Below are 25908 nucleotides of genomic sequence, written 5' to 3' on the forward strand. Positions count from 1 at the left end.
AGGGAAACCCTGTAATTTTTCAGGCTGCACTTAAATTCCACTGGCTGCTTGGGGTAGATTCCATCACGTGTGAGTTCCCAGAAGGAGGGGTAGGATCATATTATATTTTGTGTGCTCACGGATAGGCAGAAAAGCAGACACGTTTGGCATGAAGGATTGAAGAGAACGCTGATAGCTGGGTGTTTTCAAGCTGTCGCAATCTAGGTGTTTATCCAACGAAACTCTACACTGCCTATGACTCGACACCTAGCTCTTCCGAAAGGTGCATTGCTCACAACTCCCCGAACACACAGGCCGTCCTTCTTGCACGTTTCTCATCCTAGTGCAGACCGGCCAGTACTAAGAGACCTGGAATGCTTCCTAGAGCTCAAGGACCACACTGAATAAGGCTACCTGGATTCAGCTGCATGCCAACCTGTGGCATGATACAAGAGGAACGTGAGCTTGAGGCTAGTGGTCAAACGGATTCACCAATTCACTCAAGATTACCGAAGGATGAGCACCTACCAAAGAATGGCAACCTCCAAGTTTCTTTCCTAGAAACTGACTTGTCATCACAAAGGCAATTGTACTATGAAGAGAACACGTGCAACTACAGTGTTTCACAGGGAGAATTGAGCGCTCAACTCTCTACATCCCAAAGGGGAAAACAAAGTTTCCGTTCAAGCCTTATTTTCAAAAGGGCTCGCTGAGCATTGACCGTGCTGTTTTTTTCTCTATTTTGTACCTCCAAGGTTCTTTAGAAGGGAGATACTTGGTTTGTTTCAAGTTGCCACATTCTAGAGGTTTAACAAAAGACGAACTTCATTGCCCATGACTCGGCATCTAGCTGTTCCCAACGATACATTGCTCACAACTTCCCGAACACACAGGCCATCCTTCTTGTATGTTTCTTATCCTAGTGCAAAACTACAGGGAGTAAGACACCTGGAATGCTTCCTAGAGCTCAAGAACAACACTGAATTAGGCTACATGGATTCTGCTGCATGGCAACTTGTGGCATGATACAAGAGGAACGTTAGCTTGATGCTAGTGGTCAAGTGGGTTCGCCAATTCACTGTAGATTACTGAAGGATGAGCAAATATCAAGGAATGGCAACCTCCACGTTTCTTTCTTGGAAAATCACTTGTCCTCACAAAGACCATTGTGCAATGAAGAGAAGCTGGGCAACAACAGTGTTTACCAGGTAACACTGAGGGGGCAACTCACCACTTCCCAATGAGGAAAATAAACTTTCCCAGGAAGCCTCAATTTCCAGGGGGACCAAACTGCATATTCCTCTGGCGTTTCTGGCTCTCTTACTGCACATCCAGTGGACACAATGGAGCATGACATTAGCAACCATTGCCATGCTGGGAGTCGTAATTGTGGTGTAACGATATCAAGGTGAAGCCTTACTGAGGCTTAGGTGGCAATGTTTCTCGGGAATAAATATCAGTTAAGGGAAACCCTGGAATTATTGAAGCTGGACATGAAGTGTAGTTGCTGCTAGATGTAGACAGACTTCACCGTTTAGTTCCCAGAAACAATGGTAGGCTAATAGTGTTTTTCAGTGCAGCTCAGGTTTCCTCAAGAAGGCAGACATGCTTTGCATGAAGGAAAGCATGGAACGTTGATAACTGTGTTGCTTTCAAGCTATCGCAATCTAGGGGTGTAACCAACGAAGTCCTTCACTGCTCATCGCTTGGCATCTAGATGTTCCCAATGGTACATTGCTCACAACTGCCCACAGACACAGGCGGCCCTTTTAGTACGTTTCAAAACCTAGGGCAGACCAGCGAGTCCAAAGAGAACTGATATGATTCTTAGAGTCCAAGAACCACAGGGACTAAGGCTGCATGGGATCTGTTGCATGCCTACCCCTGTCATGAGAAAACCTGAACGTTAACCTGAGGCTAGAGGTCCCATGGGTTTGGTTCATTCCCTGAAGATTACCGAGGGATGAGCAACTACCAAGGAATGGCAACCTCCAAGGTTCTTTCCTAGAAACTCACGTCATCACAAAGGCAATTGTGTGATGAAGAGGAGATGTGCAAGTACAGTGTTTCTCAGGGAGAATTGAGCCTGCAACTCTCTAAATCTCCAGGAGGTAAATAAAGTTTCCCTTCCAGCCTTATTTTCAAAAGGGACCACAGAGCATTGAACCTGCTGTTTCTTTCTCTATTTTGTACCTCCAAGGTGATTTAGAAGGGAGATACTTGAGTTGTTTCAGCGTACCACATTCTAGAGGTTTAACAAAAGAAGCCCTTCACTGCCCCTGACTTGGCATCTAGCTGTTCCCAACGGTGCATTGCTCACAACTCCTCGAACACACAGGCCGTCCTTTTTGTACATTTCGGATCTAGTGCAGAACCCTGAGTCCTAGGAGACTTCGAATGTTTCCTAGAGCTCAAGAACCACACTGAATAAAGCTACAGGGATTCTGCTGCATGGCAACCTGTGGCATGATACAAGAGGAACGTTAGCTTGAGGCTAGTGGTCAAATGGGGTCGCCAATTCACTGAAGTTTAAAGAAGGATGACCACCTCCTAACGAATGGCAGCCTCAAAGTTTTTTCCTAGAAACTCACTTGTCATCACAAAGGCAATTGTGCTATGAAGAGAACACGTGCATCTACAGTGTTTCTCAGGGAGAATTGAGCCTGCAACTCTCTAAATCCCAAGGAGGTAAATGAACTTTCCCTTCATTTCTTGCTTTCCAAAGGGACCACAGAGCATTGACCCTGCTGTTTCTTTCTCTGTTTTCTTCCTCCAAGGTTCCTTAGAAGGGAGATACTTGAGTTGTTTCAACTTACCACATTCTAGAGGATTAAGAGAAGAAGACTTTCACTGCCCTTTCTTGGCTTCTAGTTGTCATCAACTGAACGTTGCTCACAAGTTCCAGAAGAGACTGGCAGTCCTTCGTGTACATCTTGGATCCTAGTGCACACCCACGTGTCCTAACACACCAGAAATGTTTCCTACAGTTCAAGTAGTGCTTTGACAGACGCTGCATTGAACCTGCTGCCTGCCTACCATTGTGACGAGAAAAACAGAACATTACCTTGAGGCCAGTCGTCCCATGAGGTTGGCCTATTCACTAACAAGTGCTGAAGGAGGAGCACCTAGCAGGAATTGAAAGGCAACGTTCGTTTCACGAAAAATCACTTGTCCTGAAAAGGCAATTCTGCAGCGAAGAGACGATGGGCAACTACACTGTTTATCAGGGAACACTGAGGCCGCAAGTGTCGACATTCGAATGTGGAAAATAAATTTCCCTTGAAGACTCAATCTCCAATGGGAGAGCACAGCATCTTATGCTGCAGTTTCTGAGTACTTATTGGACATTCCATTTACCAACTAGACCCTTTTGTGAGTAAACTTTGCGATACAGGGAGTCGTGATGGTGGTGAAAGTATTACAGGGTCATCGGTGAGTGAGGCCTGGGTGTACATTGTATCTCCGGAATACCTAGCTTTCAAGGGAAACCCTGTAATTTTTCAGGCTGCACTTAAATTCCACTGGCTGCTTGGGGTAGATTCCATCACGTGTGAGTTCCCAGAAGGAGGGGTAGGATCATATTATATTTTGTGTGCTCACGGATAGGCAGAAAAGCAGACACGTTTGGCATGAAGGATTGAAGAGAACGCTGATAGCTGGGTGTTTTCAAGCTGTCGCAATCTAGGTGTTTATCCAACGAAACTCTACACTGCCTATGACTCGACACCTAGCTCTTCCGAAAGGTGCATTGCTCACAACTCCCCGAACACACAGGCCGTCCTTCTTGCACGTTTCTCATCCTAGTGCAGACCGGCCAGTACTAAGAGACCTGGAATGCTTCCTAGAGCTCAAGGACCACACTGAATAAGGCTACCTGGATTCAGCTGCATGCCAACCTGTGGCATGATACAAGAGGAACGTGAGCTTGAGGCTAGTGGTCAAACGGATTCACCAATTCACTCAAGATTACCGAAGGATGAGCACCTACCAAAGAATGGCAACCTCCAAGTTTCTTTCCTAGAAACTGACTTGTCATCACAAAGGCAATTGTACTATGAAGAGAACACGTGCAACTACAGTGTTTCACAGGGAGAATTGAGCGCTCAACTCTCTACATCCCAAAGGGGAAAACAAAGTTTCCGTTCAAGCCTTATTTTCAAAAGGGCTCGCTGAGCATTGACCGTGCTGTTTTTTTCTCTATTTTGTACCTCCAAGGTTCTTTAGAAGGGAGATACTTGGTTTGTTTCAAGTTGCCACATTCTAGAGGTTTAACAAAAGACGAACTTCATTGCCCATGACTCGGCATCTAGCTGTTCCCAACGATACATTGCTCACAACTTCCCGAACACACAGGCCATCCTTCTTGTATGTTTCTTATCCTAGTGCAAAACTACAGGGAGTAAGACACCTGGAATGCTTCCTAGAGCTCAAGAACAACACTGAATTAGGCTACATGGATTCTGCTGCATGGCAACTTGTGGCATGATACAAGAGGAACGTTAGCTTGATGCTAGTGGTCAAGTGGGTTCGCCAATTCACTGTAGATTACTGAAGGATGAGCAAATATCAAGGAATGGCAACCTCCACGTTTCTTTCTTGGAAAATCACTTGTCCTCACAAAGACCATTGTGCAATGAAGAGAAGCTGGGCAACAACAGTGTTTACCAGGTAACACTGAGGGGGCAACTCACCACTTCCCAATGAGGAAAATAAACTTTCCCAGGAAGCCTCAATTTCCAGGGGGACCAAACTGCATATTCCTCTGGCGTTTCTGGCTCTCTTACTGCACATCCAGTGGACACAATGGAGCATGACATTAGCAACCATTGCCATGCTGGGAGTCGTAATTGTGGTGTAACGATATCAAGGTGAAGCCTTACTGAGGCTTAGGTGGCAATGTTTCTCGGGAATAAATATCAGTTAAGGGAAACCCTGGAATTATTGAAGCTGGACATGAAGTGTAGTTGCTGCTAGATGTAGACAGACTTCACCGTTTAGTTCCCAGAAACAATGGTAGGCTAATAGTGTTTTTCAGTGCAGCTCAGGTTTCCTCAAGAAGGCAGACATGCTTTGCATGAAGGAAAGCATGGAACGTTGATAACTGTGTTGCTTTCAAGCTATCGCAATCTAGGGGTGTAACCAACGAAGTCCTTCACTGCTCATCGCTTGGCATCTAGATGTTCCCAATGGTACATTGCTCACAACTGCCCACAGACACAGGCGGCCCTTTTAGTACGTTTCAAAACCTAGGGCAGACCAGCGAGTCCAAAGAGAACTGATATGATTCTTAGAGTCCAAGAACCACAGGGACTAAGGCTGCATGGGATCTGTTGCATGCCTACCCCTGTCATGAGAAAACCTGAACGTTAACCTGAGGCTAGAGGTCCCATGGGTTTGGTTCATTCCCTGAAGATTACCGAGGGATGAGCAACTACCAAGGAATGGCAACCTCCAAGGTTCTTTCCTAGAAACTCACGTCATCACAAAGGCAATTGTGTGATGAAGAGGAGATGTGCAAGTACAGTGTTTCTCAGGGAGAATTGAGCCTGCAACTCTCTAAATCTCCAGGAGGTAAATAAAGTTTCCCTTCCAGCCTTATTTTCAAAAGGGACCACAGAGCATTGAACCTGCTGTTTCTTTCTCTATTTTGTACCTCCAAGGTGATTTAGAAGGGAGATACTTGAGTTGTTTCAGCGTACCACATTCTAGAGGTTTAACAAAAGAAGCCCTTCACTGCCCCTGACTTGGCATCTAGCTGTTCCCAACGGTGCATTGCTCACAACTCCTCGAACACACAGGCCGTCCTTTTTGTACATTTCGGATCTAGTGCAGAACCCTGAGTCCTAGGAGACTTCGAATGTTTCCTAGAGCTCAAGAACCACACTGAATAAAGCTACAGGGATTCTGCTGCATGGCAACCTGTGGCATGATACAAGAGGAACGTTAGCTTGAGGCTAGTGGTCAAATGGGGTCGCCAATTCACTGAAGTTTAAAGAAGGATGACCACCTCCTAACGAATGGCAGCCTCAAAGTTTTTTCCTAGAAACTCACTTGTCATCACAAAGGCAATTGTGCTATGAAGAGAACACGTGCATCTACAGTGTTTCTCAGGGAGAATTGAGCCTGCAACTCTCTAAATCCCAAGGAGGTAAATGAACTTTCCCTTCATTTCTTGCTTTCCAAAGGGACCACAGAGCATTGACCCTGCTGTTTCTTTCTCTGTTTTCTTCCTCCAAGGTTCCTTAGAAGGGAGATACTTGAGTTGTTTCAACTTACCACATTCTAGAGGATTAAGAGAAGAAGACTTTCACTGCCCTTTCTTGGCTTCTAGTTGTCATCAACTGAACGTTGCTCACAAGTTCCAGAAGAGACTGGCAGTCCTTCGTGTACATCTTGGATCCTAGTGCACACCCACGTGTCCTAACACACCAGAAATGTTTCCTACAGTTCAAGTAGTGCTTTGACAGACGCTGCATTGAACCTGCTGCCTGCCTACCATTGTGACGAGAAAAACAGAACATTACCTTGAGGCCAGTCGTCCCATGAGGTTGGCCTATTCACTAACAAGTGCTGAAGGAGGAGCACCTAGCAGGAATTGAAAGGCAACGTTCGTTTCACGAAAAATCACTTGTCCTGAAAAGGCAATTCTGCAGCGAAGAGACGATGGGCAACTACACTGTTTATCAGGTAACACTGAGGCCGCAAGTGTCGACATTCGAATGTGGAAAATAAATTTCCCTTGAAGACTCAATCTCCAATGGGAGAGCACAGCATCTTATGCTGCAGTTTCTGAGTACTTATTGGACATTCCATTTACCAACTAGACCCTTTTGTGAGTAAACTTTGCGATACAGGGAGTCGTGATGGTGGTGAAAGTATTACAGGGTCATCGGTGAGTGAGGCCTGGGTGTACATTGTATCTCCGGAATACCTAGCTTTCAAGGGAAACCCTGTAATTTTTCAGGCTGCACTTAAATTCCACTGGCTGCTTGGGGTAGATTCCATCACGTGTGAGTTCCCAGAAGGAGGGGTAGGATCATATTATATTTTGTGTGCTCACGGATAGGCAGAAAAGCAGACACGTTTGGCATGAAGGATTGAAGAGAACGCTGATAGCTGGGTGTTTTCAAGCTGTCGCAATCTAGGTGTTTATCCAACGAAACTCTACACTGCCTATGACTCGACACCTAGCTCTTCCGAAAGGTGCATTGCTCACAACTCCCCGAACACACAGGCCGTCCTTCTTGCACGTTTCTCATCCTAGTGCAGACCGGCCAGTACTAAGAGACCTGGAATGCTTCCTAGAGCTCAAGGACCACACTGAATAAGGCTACCTGGATTCAGCTGCATGCCAACCTGTGGCATGATACAAGAGGAACGTGAGCTTGAGGCTAGTGGTCAAACGGATTCACCAATTCACTCAAGATTACCGAAGGATGAGCACCTACCAAAGAATGGCAACCTCCAAGTTTCTTTCCTAGAAACTGACTTGTCATCACAAAGGCAATTGTACTATGAAGAGAACACGTGCAACTACAGTGTTTCACAGGGAGAATTGAGCGCTCAACTCTCTACATCCCAAAGGGGAAAACAAAGTTTCCGTTCAAGCCTTATTTTCAAAAGGGCTCGCTGAGCATTGACCGTGCTGTTTTTTTCTCTATTTTGTACCTCCAAGGTTCTTTAGAAGGGAGATACTTGGTTTGTTTCAAGTTGCCACATTCTAGAGGTTTAACAAAAGACGAACTTCATTGCCCATGACTCGGCATCTAGCTGTTCCCAACGATACATTGCTCACAACTTCCCGAACACACAGGCCATCCTTCTTGTATGTTTCTTATCCTAGTGCAAAACTACAGGGAGTAAGACACCTGGAATGCTTCCTAGAGCTCAAGAACAACACTGAATTAGGCTACATGGATTCTGCTGCATGGCAACTTGTGGCATGATACAAGAGGAACGTTAGCTTGATGCTAGTGGTCAAGTGGGTTCGCCAATTCACTGTAGATTACTGAAGGATGAGCAAATATCAAGGAATGGCAACCTCCACGTTTCTTTCTTGGAAAATCACTTGTCCTCACAAAGACCATTGTGCAATGAAGAGAAGCTGGGCAACAACAGTGTTTACCAGGTAACACTGAGGGGGCAACTCACCACTTCCCAATGAGGAAAATAAACTTTCCCAGGAAGCCTCAATTTCCAGGGGGACCAAACTGCATATTCCTCTGGCGTTTCTGGCTCTCTTACTGCACATCCAGTGGACACAATGGAGCATGACATTAGCAACCATTGCCATGCTGGGAGTCGTAATTGTGGTGTAACGATATCAAGGTGAAGCCTTACTGAGGCTTAGGTGGCAATGTTTCTCGGGAATAAATATCAGTTAAGGGAAACCCTGGAATTATTGAAGCTGGACATGAAGTGTAGTTGCTGCTAGATGTAGACAGACTTCACCGTTTAGTTCCCAGAAACAATGGTAGGCTAATAGTGTTTTTCAGTGCAGCTCAGGTTTCCTCAAGAAGGCAGACATGCTTTGCATGAAGGAAAGCATGGAACGTTGATAACTGTGTTGCTTTCAAGCTATCGCAATCTAGGGGTGTAACCAACGAAGTCCTTCACTGCTCATCGCTTGGCATCTAGATGTTCCCAATGGTACATTGCTCACAACTGCCCACAGACACAGGCGGCCCTTTTAGTACGTTTCAAAACCTAGGGCAGACCAGCGAGTCCAAAGAGAACTGATATGATTCTTAGAGTCCAAGAACCACAGGGACTAAGGCTGCATGGGATCTGTTGCATGCCTACCCCTGTCATGAGAAAACCTGAACGTTAACCTGAGGCTAGAGGTCCCATGGGTTTGGTTCATTCCCTGAAGATTACCGAGGGATGAGCAACTACCAAGGAATGGCAACCTCCAAGGTTCTTTCCTAGAAACTCACGTCATCACAAAGGCAATTGTGTGATGAAGAGGAGATGTGCAAGTACAGTGTTTCTCAGGGAGAATTGAGCCTGCAACTCTCTAAATCTCCAGGAGGTAAATAAAGTTTCCCTTCCAGCCTTATTTTCAAAAGGGACCACAGAGCATTGAACCTGCTGTTTCTTTCTCTATTTTGTACCTCCAAGGTGATTTAGAAGGGAGATACTTGAGTTGTTTCAGCGTACCACATTCTAGAGGTTTAACAAAAGAAGCCCTTCACTGCCCCTGACTTGGCATCTAGCTGTTCCCAACGGTGCATTGCTCACAACTCCTCGAACACACAGGCCGTCCTTTTTGTACATTTCGGATCTAGTGCAGAACCCTGAGTCCTAGGAGACTTCGAATGTTTCCTAGAGCTCAAGAACCACACTGAATAAAGCTACAGGGATTCTGCTGCATGGCAACCTGTGGCATGATACAAGAGGAACGTTAGCTTGAGGCTAGTGGTCAAATGGGGTCGCCAATTCACTGAAGTTTAAAGAAGGATGACCACCTCCTAACGAATGGCAGCCTCAAAGTTTTTTCCTAGAAACTCACTTGTCATCACAAAGGCAATTGTGCTATGAAGAGAACACGTGCATCTACAGTGTTTCTCAGGGAGAATTGAGCCTGCAACTCTCTAAATCCCAAGGAGGTAAATGAACTTTCCCTTCATTTCTTGCTTTCCAAAGGGACCACAGAGCATTGACCCTGCTGTTTCTTTCTCTGTTTTCTTCCTCCAAGGTTCCTTAGAAGGGAGATACTTGAGTTGTTTCAACTTACCACATTCTAGAGGATTAAGAGAAGAAGACTTTCACTGCCCTTTCTTGGCTTCTAGTTGTCATCAACTGAACGTTGCTCACAAGTTCCAGAAGAGACTGGCAGTCCTTCGTGTACATCTTGGATCCTAGTGCACACCCACGTGTCCTAACACACCAGAAATGTTTCCTACAGTTCAAGTAGTGCTTTGACAGACGCTGCATTGAACCTGCTGCCTGCCTACCATTGTGACGAGAAAAACAGAACATTACCTTGAGGCCAGTCGTCCCATGAGGTTGGCCTATTCACTAACAAGTGCTGAAGGAGGAGCACCTAGCAGGAATTGAAAGGCAACGTTCGTTTCACGAAAAATCACTTGTCCTGAAAAGGCAATTCTGCAGCGAAGAGACGATGGGCAACTACACTGTTTATCAGGTAACACTGAGGCCGCAAGTGTCGACATTCGAATGTGGAAAATAAATTTCCCTTGAAGACTCAATCTCCAATGGGAGAGCACAGCATCTTATGCTGCAGTTTCTGAGTACTTATTGGACATTCCATTTACCAACTAGACCCTTTTGTGAGTAAACTTTGCGATACAGGGAGTCGTGATGGTGGTGAAAGTATTACAGGGTCATCGGTGAGTGAGGCCTGGGTGTACATTGTATCTCCGGAATACCTAGCTTTCAAGGGAAACCCTGTAATTTTTCAGGCTGCACTTAAAGTCCACTGGCTGCTTGGGGTAGATTCCATCACGTGTGAGTTCCCAGAAGGAGGGGTAGGATCATATTATATTTTGTGTGCTCACGGATAGGCAGAAAAGCAGACACGTTTGGCATGAAGGATTGAAGAGAACGCTGATAGCTGGGTGTTTTCAAGCTGTCGCAATCTAGGTGTTTATCCAACGAAACTCTACACTGCCTATGACTCGACACCTAGCTCTTCCAAAAGGTGCATTGCTCATAACTCCCCGAACACACAGGCCGTCCTTCTTGCACGTTTCTCATCCTAGTGCAGACCGGCCAGTACTAAGAGACCTGGAATGCTTCCTAGAGCTCAAGGACCACACTGAATAAGGCTACATGGATTCAGCTGCATGCCAACCTGTGGCATGATACAAGAGGAACGTGAGCTTGAGGCTAGTGGTCAAACGGATTCACCAATTCACTCAAGATTACCGAAGGATGAGCACCTACCAAAGAATGGCAACCTCCAAGTTTCTTTCCTAGAAACTGACTTGTCATCACAAAGGCAATTGTACTATGAAGAGAACACGTGCAACTACAGTGTTTCACAGGGAGAATTGAGCGCTCAACTCTCTACATCCCAAAGGGGAAAACAAAGTTTCCGTTCAAGCCTTATTTTCAAAAGGGCTCGCTGAGCATTGACCGTGCTGTTTTTTTCTCTATTTTGTACCTCCAAGGTTCTTTAGAAGGGAGATACTTGGTTTGTTTCAAGTTGCCACATTCTAGAGGTTTAACAAAAGACGAACTTCATTGCCCATGACTCGGCATCTAGCTGTTCCCAACGATACATTGCTCACAACTTCCCGAACACACAGGCCATCCTTCTTGTATGTTTCTTATCCTAGTGCAAAACTACAGGGAGTAAGACACCTGGAATGCTTCCTAGAGCTCAAGAACAACACTGAATTAGGCTACATGGATTCTGCTGCATGGCAACTTGTGGCATGATACAAGAGGAACGTTAGCTTGATGCTAGTGGTCAAGTGGGTTCGCCAATTCACTGTAGATTACTGAAGGATGAGCAAATATCAAGGAATGGCAACCTCCACGTTTCTTTCTTGGAAAATCACTTGTCCTCACAAAGACCATTGTGCAATGAAGAGAAGCTGGGCAACAACAGTGTTTACCAGGTAACACTGAGGGGGCAACTCACAACTTCCCAATGAGGAAAATAAACTTTCCCAGGAAGCCTCAATTTCCAGGGGGACCAAACTGCATATTCCTCTGGCGTTTCTGGCTCTCTTACTGCACATCCAGTGGACACAATGGAGCATGACATTAGCAACCATTGCCATGCTGGGAGTCGTAATTGTGGTGTAACGATATCAAGGTGAAGCCTTAGTGAGGCTTAGGTGGCAATGTTTCTCGGGAATAAATATCAGTTAAGGGAAACCCTGGAATTATTGAAGCTGGACATGAAGTGTAGTTGCTGCTAGAGGTAGACAGACTTCACCGTTTAGTTCCCAGAAACAATGGTAGGCTAATAGTGTTTTTCAGTGCAGCTCAGGTTTCCTCAAGAAGGCAGACATGCTTTGCATGAAGGAAAGCATGGAACGTTGATAACTGTGCTGCTTTCAAGCTATCGCAATCTAGGGTTGTAACCAACGAAGCCCTTCACTGCTCATCGCTTGGCATCTAGATGTTCCCAATGGTACATTGCTCACAACTGCCCACAGACACAGGCGGCCCTTTTAGTACGTTTCAAAACCTAGGGCAGACCAGCGAGTCCAAAGAGAACTGATATGATTCTTAGAGTCCAAGAACCACAGGGACTAAGGCTGCATGGGATCTCTTGCATGCCTACCCCTGTCATGAGAAAACCTGAACGTTAACCTGAGGCTAGAGGTCCCATGGGTTTGGTTCATTCCCTGAAGATTACCGAGGGATGAGCAACTACCAAGGAATGGCAACCTCCAAGGTTCTTTCCTAGAAACTCACGTCATCACAAAGGCAATTGTGTGATGAAGAGGAGATGTGCAAGTACAGTGTTTCTCAGGGAGAATTGAGCCTGCAACTCTCTAAATCTCCAGGAGGTAAATAAAGTTTCCCTTCCAGCCTTATTTTCAAAAGGGACCACAGAGCATTGAACCTGCTGTTTCTTTCTCTATTTTGTACCTCCAAGGTGATTTAGAAGGGAGATACTTGAGTTGTTTCAGCGTACCACATTCTAGAGGTTTAACAAAAGAAGCCCTTCACTGCCCCTGACTTGGCATCTAGCTGTTCCCAACGGTGCATTGCTCACAACCCCTCGAACACACAGGCCGTCCTTTTTGTACATTTCGGATCTAGTGCAGAACCCTGAGTCCTAGGAGACTTCGAATGTTTCCTAGAGCTCAAGAACCACACTGAATAAAGCTACAGGGATTCTGCTGCATGGCAACCTGTGGCATGATACAAGAGGAACGTTAGCTTGAGGCTAGTGGTCAAATGGGGTCGCCAATTCACTGAAGTTTAAAGAAGGATGACCACCTCCTAACGAATGGCAGCCTCAAAGTTTTTTCCTAGAAACTCACTTGTCATCACAAAGGCAATTGTGCTATGAAGAGAACACGTGCATCTACAGTGTTTCTCAGGGAGAATTGAGCCTGCAACTCTCTAAATCCCAAGGAGGTAAATGAACTTTCCCTTCATTTCTTGCTTTCCAAAGGGACCACAGAGCATTGACCCTGCTGTTTCTTTCTCTGTTTTCTTCCTCCAAGGTTCCTTAGAAGGGAGATACTTGAGTTGTTTCAACTTACCACATTCTAGAGGATTAAGAGAAGAAGACTTTCACTGCCCTTTCTTGGCTTCTAGTTGTCATCAACTGAACGTTGCTCACAAGTTCCAGAAGAGGCTGGCAGGCCTTCGTGTACATCTTGGATCCTAGTGCACACCTACGTGTCCTAACACACCAGAAATGTTTCCTACAGTTCAAGTAGTGCTTTGACAGACGCTGCATTGAACCTGCTGCCTGCCTACCATTGTGACGAGAAAAACAGAACATTACCTTGAGGCCAGTCGTCCCATGAGGTTGGCCTATTCACTAACAAGTGCTGAAGGAGGAGCACCTAGCAGGAATTGAAAGGCAACGTTCGTTTCACGAAAAATCACTTGTCCTGAAAAGGCAATTCTGCAGCGAAGAGACGATGGGCAACTACACTGTTTATCAGGTAACACTGAGGCCGCAAGTGTCGACATTCGAATATGGAAAATAAATTTCCCTTGAAGACTCAATCTCCAATGGGAGAGCACAGCATCTTATGCTGCAGTTTCTGAGTACTTATTGGACATTCCATTTACCAACTAGACCCTTTTGTGAGTAAACTTTGCGATACAGGGAGTCGTGATGGTGGTGAAAGTATTACAGGGTCATCGGTGAGTGAGGCCTGGGTGTACATTGTATCTCCGGAATACCTAGCTTTCAAGGGAAACCCTGTAATTTTTCAGGCTGCACTTAAATTCCACTGGCTGCTTGGGGTAGATTCCATCACGTGTGAGTTCCCAGAAGGAGGGGTAGGATCATATTATATTTTGTGTGCTCACGGATAGGCAGGAAAGGAGACACGTTTGGCATGAAGGATTGAAGAGAACGCTGATAGCTGGGTGTTTTCAAGCTGTCGCAATCTAGGTGTTTATCCAACGAAACTCTACACTGCCTATGACTCGACACCTAGCTCTTCCGAAAGGTGCATTGCTCACAACTCCCCGAACACACAGGCCGTCCTTCTTGCACGTTTCTCATCCTAGTGCAGACCGGCCAGTACTAAGAGACCTGGAATGCTTCCTAGAGCTCAAGGACCACACTGAATAAGGCTACATGGATTCAGCTGCATGCCAACCTGTGGCATGATAGAAGAGGAACGTTAGCTTGAGGCTAGTGGACAAATAGGTTCGACATTTCACTGAAGAGTTCTGAAGAATGAGCACCTACCAAAGAATTGCAATCCTCAAGTTTCCTTCCTAGAAACTCACTTGTCATCACAAAGGCAATTGTGCTATGAAGAGAACAAGTGCAACTACAGTGTTTCTCAGAAGAATTCAGCCCGCAACTCTCTAGATCCCAAGGAAGAAAATAAAGTTTCCCTTCGAGTCGTATTTTCAAAAGAGACCACAGATCATTGACCGTGCTGTTTCTTTCTCTATTTTGTACCTCCAAGGTGCTTTAGAAGGGAGACACTTGAGTTGTTTCAACTTACCAGATTCTAGAGGTTTAACAAAAGAAGCCCTTCACCTTCCATGACTCAGCATCTAGCTCTTCCCAACGGTGCATTGCTCACAACTCCCCGAACACACAGGTCGTCCTTCTTGTACGTTTCTCTTCCCAGTGCACACCGGTGAGTGCTAAGAGACCTGGAATGCCTCCTAGAGCGCAAGGACCACACTGAATAAGGCTACCTGGATTCAGCTGCATGCCAACCTGTGGCATGATACAAGAGGAACGTGAGCTTGAGGCTAGTGGTCAAACGGGTTCGCCAGTTCACTCAAGATTACCGAAGGATGAGCACCTACCAAAGAATGGCAACCTCCAAGTTTCTTTCCTAGAAACTGACTTGTCATCACAAAGGCAATTGTGCTCTGAAGAGAACACGTGCAACTACATTGTTCCTCAGGGAGAATTGAGCCCTCAACTCTCTACATCCCAAAGGGGAAAATAAAGTTGAAGTTCAAGCCTTATTTTCAAAAGGGCTCGCTGAGCATTGACCGTGCTGTTTCTTTCTTTCTCTTTTGTACCTCCAAGGTTTTTTAGAAGGGAGATATTTGGTTTGTTTCAAGTTGCCACATTCTAGAGGTTTAACAAAAGAGGCAATTCATTGCCCATGACTCGGCATCTAGCTGTTCCCAACGGTGCATTTCTCACCACTTCCCGAACATGCAGGCCATCCTTCTGGTACGTTTCTTATCCTAGTGCAAAAGTACAGGTAGTAAGACACCTGGAATGCTTCCTAGAGCTCAAGAACAACACTGAATTAGGCTACATGGATTCTGCTGCATGGCAACCTGTGGCATGATACAAGAGGAACGTTAGCTTGAGGCTAGTGGTCAAATGGGTTCGCCAATTCACTGTAGATTACTGAAGGATGAGCAAATATCAAAGAATGGCAACCTCCACGTTTCTTTCTTGGAAAATCACTTGTCCTCACAAAGACCATTGTGCAATGAAGAGAAGCTGGGCAACAACAGTGTTTACCAGGTAACACTGAGGGGGCAACTCACCACTTCCCAATGAGGAAAATAAACTTTCCCAGGAAGCCTCAATTTCCAGGGGGACCAAACAGCATATTCCTCTGGCATTTCTGGCTCTCTTACTGCACATCCAGTGGACACAATGGAGCATGACATTAGCAGCCATTGCCATGCTGGGAGTCGTAATTGTGGTGTAACGATATCAAGGTGAAGGCTTACTGAGGCTTAGGTGGCAATGTTTCTCGGGAATAATTATCAGTTAAGGGAAACCCTGGAATTATTGAAGCTGGACATGAAGTGTAGTTGCTGCTCGAGGTAGACAGACATCACGGTTTAGTTCCCAGAAACAATGGTAGGCTAATTGTGTTTTTCAGTGCAGCTCAGGTTTCCTCAAGAAGGCAGACATGCTTTGCATGAAGGAAAGCATGGAACGTTGATAACTGTGTTGCTTTCAAGCTATCGCAATCTAGGGGTGTAACCAACGAAGCCCTTCACTGCTCATCGCTTGGCATCTAGATGTTCCCAATGGTACATTGCTCACAACTGCCCACAGACACAGGCGGCCCTTTTAGTACGTTTCAAAACCTAGGGCAGACCAGCGAGTCCAAAGAGAACTGATATGATTCCTAGAGTCCAAGAACCACAGGGATTAAGGCTGCATGGGATCTGTTGCATGCCTACCCCTGTCATGAGAAAACCTGAACGTTAACCTGAAGCTAGAGGTCCCATGGGTTTGGTTCATTCCCTGAAGATTACCGAGGGATGAGCAACTACCAAGGAATGGCAACCTCCAAGGTTCTTTCCTAGAAACTCACGTCATCACAAAGGCAATTGTGTTATGAAGAGGAGATGTGCAAGTATAGTGTTTCTCAGGGAGAATTGAGCCTGCAACTCTCTAAATCTCCAGGAGGTAAATAAAGTTTCCCTTCCAGCCTTATTTTCAAAAGGGACCACAGAGCATTGAACCTGCTGTTTCTTTCTCTATTTTGTACCTCCAAGGTGATTTAGAAGGGAGATACTTGAGTTGTTTCAGCGTACCACATTCTAGAGGTTTAACAAAAGAAGCCCTTCACTGCCCCTGACTTGGCATCTAGCTGTTCCCAACGGTGCATTGCTCACAACTCCTCGAACACACAGTCCGTCCTTTTTGTACATTTCGGATCTAGTGCAGAACCCTGAGCGCTAGGAGACTTCGAATGTTTCCTAGAGCTCAAGAACCACACTGAATAAAGCTACAGGGATTCTGCTGCATGGCAACCTGTGGCATGATACAAGAGGAACGTTAGCTTGAGGCTAGTGGTCAAATGGGGTCGCCAATTCACTGAAGATTAAAGAAGGATGACCACCTCCTAACGAATGGCAGCCTCAAAGTTATTTCCTAGAAACTCACTTGTCATCACAAAGGCAATTGTGCTATGAAGAGAACACGTGCATCTACAGTGTTTCTCAGGGAGAATTGAGCCTGCAACTCTCTAAATCCCAAGGAGGTAAATGAACTTTCCCTTCATGCCTTGCTTTCCAAAGGGACCACAGAGCATTGACCCTGCTGTTTCTTTCTCTGTTTTCTTCCTCCAAGGTTCCTTAGAAGGGAGATACTTGAGTTGTTTCAACTTACCACATTCTAGAGGATTAAGAGAAGAAGACTTTCACTGCCCTTTCTTGGCGTATAGTTGTCATCAACTGAATGTTGCTCACAAGTTCCAGAAGAGACTGGCAGTCCTTCGTGTACATCTTGGATCCTAGTGCACACCCGCGTGTCCTAACACACGAGAAATGATTCCTACAGTTCAAGTAGTGCTTTGACAGATGCTGCATTGAACCTGCCTCCTGCCTACCATTGTGACGAGAAAAACAGAACATTACCTTGAGGCCAGTCGTCCCATGAGGTTGGCCTATTCACTAACAAGTGCTGAAGGAGGAGCACCTAGCAGGAATTGAAAGGCAACGTTCGTTTCACGAAAAATCACTTGTCCTGAAAAGGCAATTCTGCAGCGAAGAGACGATGGGCAACTACACTGTTTATCAGGGAACACTGAGGCCGCAAGTGTCGACATTCAAATGTGGATAATAAATTTCCCTTGAAGACTCAATCTCCAATGGGAGAGCACAGCATCTTATGCTGCAGTTTCTGAGTACTTATTGGACATTCCATTTACCAACTAGACCCTTTTGTGAGTAAACTTTGCGATACAGGGAGTCGTGATGGTGGTGAAAGTATTACAGGGTCATAGGTGAGTGAGGCCTGGGTGTACATTGTATCTCCGGAATACCTAGCTTTCAAGGGAAACTCTGTAATTTTTCAGGCTGCACTTAAATTCCACTGGCTGCTTGGGGTAGATTCCATCACGTGTGAGTTCCCAGAAGGAGGGGTAGGATCATATTATATTTTGTGTGCTCACGGATAGGCAGAAAAGCAGACACGTTTGGCATGAAGGATTGAAGAGAACGCTGATAGCTGGGTGTTTTCAAGCTGTTGCAATCTAGGTGTTTATCCAACGAAACTCTACACTGCCTATGACTCGACACCTAGCTCTTCCGAAAGGTGCATTGCTCACAACTCCCCGAACACACAGGCCGTCCTTCTTGCACGTTTCTCATCCTAGTGCAGACCGGCCAGTACTAAGAGACCTGGAATGCTTCCTAGAGCTCAAGGACCACACTGAATAAGGCTACATGGATTCAGCTGCATGCCAACCTGTGGCATGATAGAAGAGGAACGTTAGCTTGAGGCTAGTGGACAAATAGGTTCGACATTTCACTGAAGAGTTCTGAAGAATGAGCACCTACCAAAGAATTGCAATCCTCAAGTTTCCTTCCTAGAAACTCACTTGTCATCACAAAGGCAATTGTGCTATGAAGAGAACAAGTGCAACTACAGTGTTTCTCAGAAGAATTCAGCCCGCAACTCTCTAGATCCCACGGAAGAAAATAAAGTTTCCCTTCGAGTCGTATTTTCAAAAGAGACCACAGAGCATTGACCCTGCTGTTTCTTTCTCTATTTTGTACCTCCAAGGTGCTTTAGAAGGGAGACACTTGAGTTGTTTCAACTTACCAGATTCTAGAGGTTTAACAAAAGAAGCCCTTCACCTTCCATGACTCAGCATCTAGCTCTTCCCAACGGTGCATTGCTCACAACTCCCCAAACACACAGGTCGTCCTTCTTGTACGTTTCTCTTCCCAGTGCACACCGGTGAGTGCTAAGAGACCTGGAATGCCTCCTAGAGCGCAAGGACCACACTGAATAAGGCTACCTGGATTCAGCTGCATGCCAACCTGTGGCATGATACAAGAGGAACGTGAGCTTGAGACTAGTGGTCAAACGGGTTCGCCAGTTCACTCAAGATTACCGAAGGATGAGCACCTACCAAAGAATGGCAACCTCCAAGTTTCTTTCCTAGAAACGGACTTGTCATCACAAAGGCAATTGTGCTCTGAAGAGAACACGTGCAACTACATTGTTCCTCAGGGAGAATTGAGCCCTCAACTCTCTCCATCCCAACGGGGAAAATAAAGTTGCAGTTCAAGCCTTATTTTCAAAAGGGCTCTCTGAGCATTGACCGGGCTGTTTCTTTCCCTATTTTGTACCTCCAAGGTTTTTTAGAAGGGAGATACATGGTTTGTTTCAAGTTGCCACATTCTAGAGGTTTAACAAAAGAGGCACTTCATTGCCCATGACTCGGCATCTAGCTCTTCCCAACGGTGCATTTCTCACCACTTCCCGAACACGCAGGCCATCCTTCTGGTACGTTTCTTATCCTAGTGCAAAACTACAGCTAGTAAGACAACTGGAATGCTTCCTAGAGCTCAAAAACAACACTGAATTAGGCAACATGGATTCTGCTGCATGGCAACCTGTGGCATGATACAAGAGGAACGTTAGCTTGAGGCTAGTGGTCAAATGCGTTCGCCAATTCACTGTCGATTACTGAAGGATGAGCAAATATCAAGGAATGGCAACCTCCACGTTTCTTTCTTGGAAAATCACTTGTCCTCACAAAGACCATTGTGCAATGAAGAGAAGCTGGGCAATAACAGTGTTTACCAGGTAACACTGAGGGGGCAACTCACCACTTCCCAATGAGGAAAATAAACTTTCCCAGGAAACCTCAAATTCCAGGGGGACCAAACAGCATATCCCTCTGGCATTTCTGGCTCTCTTACTGCACATCCAGTGGACACAATGGAGCATGACATTAGCAGCCATTGCCATGCTGGGAGTCGTAATTGTGGTGTAACGATATCAAGGTGAAGCCTTAGTGAGGCTTAGGGGGCAATGTTTCTCGGGAATAAATATCAGTTAAGGGAAACCCTGGAATTATTGAAGCTGGACATGAAGTGTAGTTGCTGCTTGAGGTAGACAGACTTGACGGTTTAGTTCCCAGAAACAATGGTAGGCTAATTGTTTTTCAGTGCAGCTCAGGTTTCCTCAAGAAGGCAGACATGCTTTGCCTGAAGGAAAGCATGGAACGTTGATAACTGTGTTGCTTTCAAGCTATCGCAATCTAGGGGTGTAACCAACGAAGCCCTTCACTGCTCATCACTTGCATCTAGATGTTCCCAATGGTACATTGTTCACAACTGCCCACAGACACAGGCAGCCCTTTTAGTACGTTTCAAAACCTAGGGCAGACCAGTGAGTCCAAAGAGAACTGATATGTTTCCTAGAGTCCAAGAACCACAGGGACTAAGGCTGCATGGGATCTGTTGCCTGCCTACCCCTGTCATGAGAAAACCTGAACGTTAACCTGAAGCTAGAGGTCCCATGGGTTTGGTTCATTCCCTGAAGATTACCGAGGGATGAGCAACTACCAAGGAATGGCAACCTCCAAGGTTCTTTCCTAGAAACTCACGTCATCACAAAGGCAATTGTGTGATGAAGAGGAGATGTGCAAGTACAGTGTTTCTCAGGGAGAATTGAGCCTGCAACTCTCTAAATCTCCAGGAGGTAAATAAAGTTTCCCTTCCAGCCTTATTTTCAAAAGGGACCACAGAGCATTGAACCTGCTGTTTCTTTCTCTATTTTGTACCTCCAAGGTGATTTAGAAGGGAGATACTTGAGTTGTTTCAGCGTACCACATTCTAGAGGTTTAACAAAAGAAGCCCTTCACTGCCCCTGACTTGGCATCTAGCTGTTCCCAACGGTGCATTGCTCACAACTCCTCGAACACACAGGCCGTCCTTTTTGTACATTTCGGATCTAGTGCAGAACCCTGAGTCCTAGGAGACTTCGAATGTTTCCTAGAGCTCAAGAACCACACTGAATAAAGCTACAGGGATTCTGCTGCATGGCAACCTGTGGCATGATACAAGAGGAACGTTAGCTTGAGGCTAGTGGTCAAATGGGGTCGCCAATTCACTGAAGTTTAAAGAAGGATGACCACCTCCTAACGAATGGCAGCCTCAAAGTTTTTTCCTAGAAACTCACTTGTCATCACAAAGGCAATTGTGCTATGAAGAGAACACGTGCATCTACAGTGTTTCTCAGGGAGAATTGAGCCTGCAACTCTCTAAATCCCAAGGAGGTAAATGAACTTTCCCTTCATTTCTTGCTTTCCAAAGGGACCACAGAGCATTGACCCTGCTGTTTCTTTCTCTGTTTTCTTCCTCCAAGGTTCCTTAGAAGGGAGATACTTGAGTTGTTTCAACTTACCACATTCTAGAGGATTAAGAGAAGAAGACTTTCACTGCCCTTTCTTGGCTTCTAGTTGTCATCAACTGAACGTTGCTCACAAGTTCCAGAAGAGACTGGCAGTCCTTCGTGTACATCTTGGATCCTAGTGCACACCCACGTGTCCTAACACACCAGAAATGTTTCCTACAGTTCAAGTAGTGCTTTGACAGACGCTGCATTGAACCTGCTGCCTGCCTACCATTGTGACGAGAAAAACAGAACATTACCTTGAGGCCAGTCGTCCCATGAGGTTGGCCTATTCACTAACAAGTGCTGAAGGAGGAGCACCTAGCAGGAATTGAAAGGCAACGTTCGTTTCACGAAAAATCACTTGTCCTGAAAAGGCAATTCTGCAGCGAAGAGACGATGGGCAACTACACTGTTTATCAGGTAACACTGAGGCCGCAAGTGTCGACATTCGAATGTGGAAAATAAATTTCCCTTGAAGACTCAATCTCCAATGGGAGAGCACAGCATCTTATGCTGCAGTTTCTGAGTACTTATTGGACATTCCATTTACCAACTAGACCCTTTTGTGAGTAAACTTTGCGATACAGGGAGTCGTGATGGTGGTGAAAGTATTACAGGGTCATCGGTGAGTGAGGCCTGGGTGTACATTGTATCTCCGGAATACCTAGCTTTCAAGGGAAACCCTGTAATTTTTCAGGCTGCACTTAAATTCCACTGGCTGCTTGGGGTAGATTCCGTCACGTGTGAGTTCCCAGAAGGAGGGGTAGGATCATATTATATTTTGTGTGCTCACGGATAGGCAGGAAAGGAGACACGTTTGGCATGAAGGATTGAAGAGAACGCTGATAGCTGGGTGTTTTCAAGCTGTCGCAATCTAGGTGTTTATCCAACGAAACTCTACACTGCCTATGACTCGACACCTAGCTCTTCCAAAAGGTGCATTGCTCATAACTCCCCGAACACACAGGCCGTCCTTCTTGCACGTTTCTCATCCTAGTGCAGACCGGCCAGTACTAAGAGACCTGGAATGCTTCCTAGAGCTCAAGGACCACACTGAATAAGGCTACCTGGATTCAGCTGCATGCCAACCTGTGGCATGATACAAGAGGAACGTGAGCTTGAGGCTAGTGGTCAAACGGATTCACCAATTCACTCAAGATTACCGAAGGATGAGCACCTACCAAAGAATGGCAACCTCCAAGTTTCTTTCCTAGAAACTGACTTGTCATCACAAAGGCAATTGTACTATGAAGAGAACACGTGCAACTACAGTGTTTCACAGGGAGAATTGAGCGCTCAACTCTCTACATCCCAAAGGGGAAAACAAAGTTTCCGTTCAAGCCTTATTTTCAAAAGGGCTCGCTGAGCATTGACCGTGCTGTTTTTTTCTCTATTTTGTACCTCCAAGGTTCTTTAGAAGGGAGATACTTGGTTTGTTTCAAGTTGCCACATTCTAGAGGTTTAACAAAAGACGAACTTCATTGCCCATGACTCGGCATCTAGCTGTTCCCAACGATACATTGCTCACAACTTCCCGAACACACAGGCCATCCTTCTTGTATGTTTCTTATCCTAGTGCAAAACTACAGGGAGTAAGACACCTGGAATGCTTCCTAGAGCTCAAGAACAACACTGAATTAGGCTACATGGATTCTGCTGCATGGCAACTTGTGGCATGATACAAGAGGAACGTTAGCTTGATGCTAGTGGTCAAGTGGGTTCGCCAATTCACTGTAGATTACTGAAGGATGAGCAAATATCAAGGAATGGCAACCTCCACGTTTCTTTCTTGGAAAATCACTTGTCCTCACAAAGACCATTGTGCAATGAAGAGAAGCTGGGCAACAACAGTGTTTACCAGGTAACACTGAGGGGGCAACTCACCACTTCCCAATGAGGAAAATAAACTTTCCCAGGAAGCCTCAATTTCCAGGGGGACCAAACTGCATATTCCTCTGGCGTTTCTGGCTCTCTTACTGCACATCCAGTGGACACAATGGAGCATGACATTAGCAACCATTGCCATGCTGGGAGTCGTAATTGTGGTGTAACGATATCAAGGTGAAGCCTTAGTGAGGCTTAGGTGGCAATGTTTCTCGGGAATAAATATCAGTTAAGGGAAACCCTGGAATTATTGAAGCTGGACATGAAGTGTAGTTGCTGCTAGAGGTAGACAGACTTCACCGTTTAGTTCCCAGAAACAATGGTAGGCTAATAGTGTTTTTCAGTGCAGCTCAGGTTTCCTCAAGAAGGCAGACATGCTTTGCATGAAGGAAAGCATGGAACGTTGATAACTGTGTTGCTTTCAAGCTATCGCAATCTAGGGGTGTAACCAACGAAGCCCTTCACTGCTCATCGCTTGGCATCTAGATGTTCCCAATGGTACATTGCTCACAACTGCCCACAGACAGAGGCGGCCCTTTTAGTACGTTTCAAAACCTAGGGCAGACCAGCGAGTCCAAAGAGAACTGATATGATTCTTAGAGTCCAAGAACCACAGGGACTAAGGCTGCATGGGATCTGTTGCATGCCTACCCCTGTCATGAGAAAACCTGAACGTTAACCTGAGGCTAGAGGTCCCATGGGTTTGGTTCATTCCCTGAAGATTACCGAGGGATGAGCAACTACCAAGGAATGGCAACCTCCAAGGTTCTTTCCTAGAAACTCACGTCATCACAAAGGCAATTGTGTGATGAAGAGGAGATGTGCAAGTACAGTGTTTCTCAGGGAGAATTGAGCCTGCAACTCTCTAAATCTCCAGGAGGTAAATAAAGTTTCCCTTCCAGCCTTATTTTCAAAAGGGACCACAGAGCATTGAACCTGCTGTTTCTTTCTCTATTTTGTACCTCCAAGGTGATTTAGAAGGGAGATACTTGAGTTGTTTCAGCGTACAACATTCTAGAGGTTTAACAAAAGAAGCCCTTCACTGCCCCTGACTTGGCATCTAGCTGTTCCCAACGGTGCATTGCTCACAACTCCTCGAACACACAGGCCGTCCTTTTTGTACATTTCGGATCTAGTGCAGAACCCTGAGTCCTAGGAGACTTCGAATGTTTCCTAGAGCTCAAGAACCACACTGAATAAAGCTACAGGGATTCTGCTGCATGGCAACCTGTGGCATGATACAAGAGGAACGTTAGCTTGAGGCTAGTGGTCAAATGGGGTCGCCAATTCACTGAAGATTAAAGAAGGATGACCACCTCCTAACGAATGGCAGCCTCAAAGTTATTTCCTAGAAACTCACTTGTCATCACAAAGGCAATTGTGCTATGAAGAGAACACGTGCATCTACAGTGTTACTCAGGGAGAATTGAGCCTGCAACTCTCTAAATCCCAAGGAGGTAAATGAACTTTCCCTTCATGTCTTGCTTTCCAAAGGGACCACAGAGCATTGACCCTGCTGTTTCTTTCTCTGTTTTCTTCCTCCAAGGTTCCTTAGAAGGGAGATACTTGAGTTGTTTCAACTTACCACATTCTAGAGGATTAAGAGAAGAAGACTTTCACTGCCCTTTCTTGGCGTATAGTTGTCATCAACTGAATGTTGCTCACAAGTTCCAGAAGAGACTGGCAGTCCTTCGTGTACATCTTGGATCCTAGTGCACACCCGCGTGTCCTAACACACCAGAAATGATTCCTACAGTTCAAGTAGTGCTTTGACAGATGCTGCATTGAACCTGCTGCCTGCCTACCATTGTGACGAGAAAAACAGAACATTACCTTGAGGCCAGTCGTCCCATGAGGTTGGCCTATTCACTAACAAGTGCTGAAGGAGGAGCACCTAGCAGGAATTGAAAGGCAACGTTCGTTTCACGAAAAATCACTTGTCCTGAAAAGGCAATTCTGCAGCGAAGAGACGATGGGCAACTACACTGTTTATCAGGGAACACTGAGGCCGCAAGTGTCGACATTCAAATGTGGATAATAAATTTCCCTTGAAGACTCAATCTCCAATGGGAGAGCACAGCATCTTATGCTGCAGTTTCTGAGTACTTATTGGACATTCCATTTACCAACTAGACCCTTTTGTGAGTAAACTTTGCGATACAGGGAGTCGTGATGGTGGTGAAAGTATTACAGGGTCATCGGTGAGTGAGGCCTGGGTGTACATTGTATCTCCGGAATACCTAGCTTTCAAGGGAAACCCTGTAATTTTTCAGGCTGCACTTAAATTCCACTGGCTGCTTGGGGTAGATTCCATCACGTGTGAGTTCCCAGAAGGAGGGGTAGGATCATATTATATTTTGTGTGCTCACGGATAGGCAGAAAAGCAGACACGTTTGGCATGAAGGATTGAAGAGAACGCTGATAGCTGGGTGTTTTCAAGCTGTCGCAATCTAGGTGTTTATCCAACGAAACTCTACACTGCCTATGACTCGACACCTAGCTCTTCCGAAAGGTGCATTGCTCACAACTCCCCGAACACACAGGCCGTCCTTCTTGCACGTTTCTCATCCTAGTGCAGACCGGCCAGTACTAAGAGACCTGGAATGCTTCCTAGAGCTCAAGGACCACACTGAATAAGGCTACATGGATTCAGCTGCATGCCAACCTGTGGCATGATAGAAGAGAAACGTTAGCTTGAGGCTAGTGGACAAATAGGTTCGACATTTCACTGAAGAGTTCTGAAGAATGAGCACCTACCAAAGAATTGCAATCCTCAAGTTTCC

The sequence above is a fragment of the Balaenoptera acutorostrata genome, chromosome 10 (genome assembly GCF_949987535.1).
Source record: "Balaenoptera acutorostrata chromosome 10, mBalAcu1.1, whole genome shotgun sequence".
NCBI lineage: Eukaryota > Metazoa > Chordata > Mammalia > Artiodactyla > Balaenopteridae > Balaenoptera > Balaenoptera acutorostrata.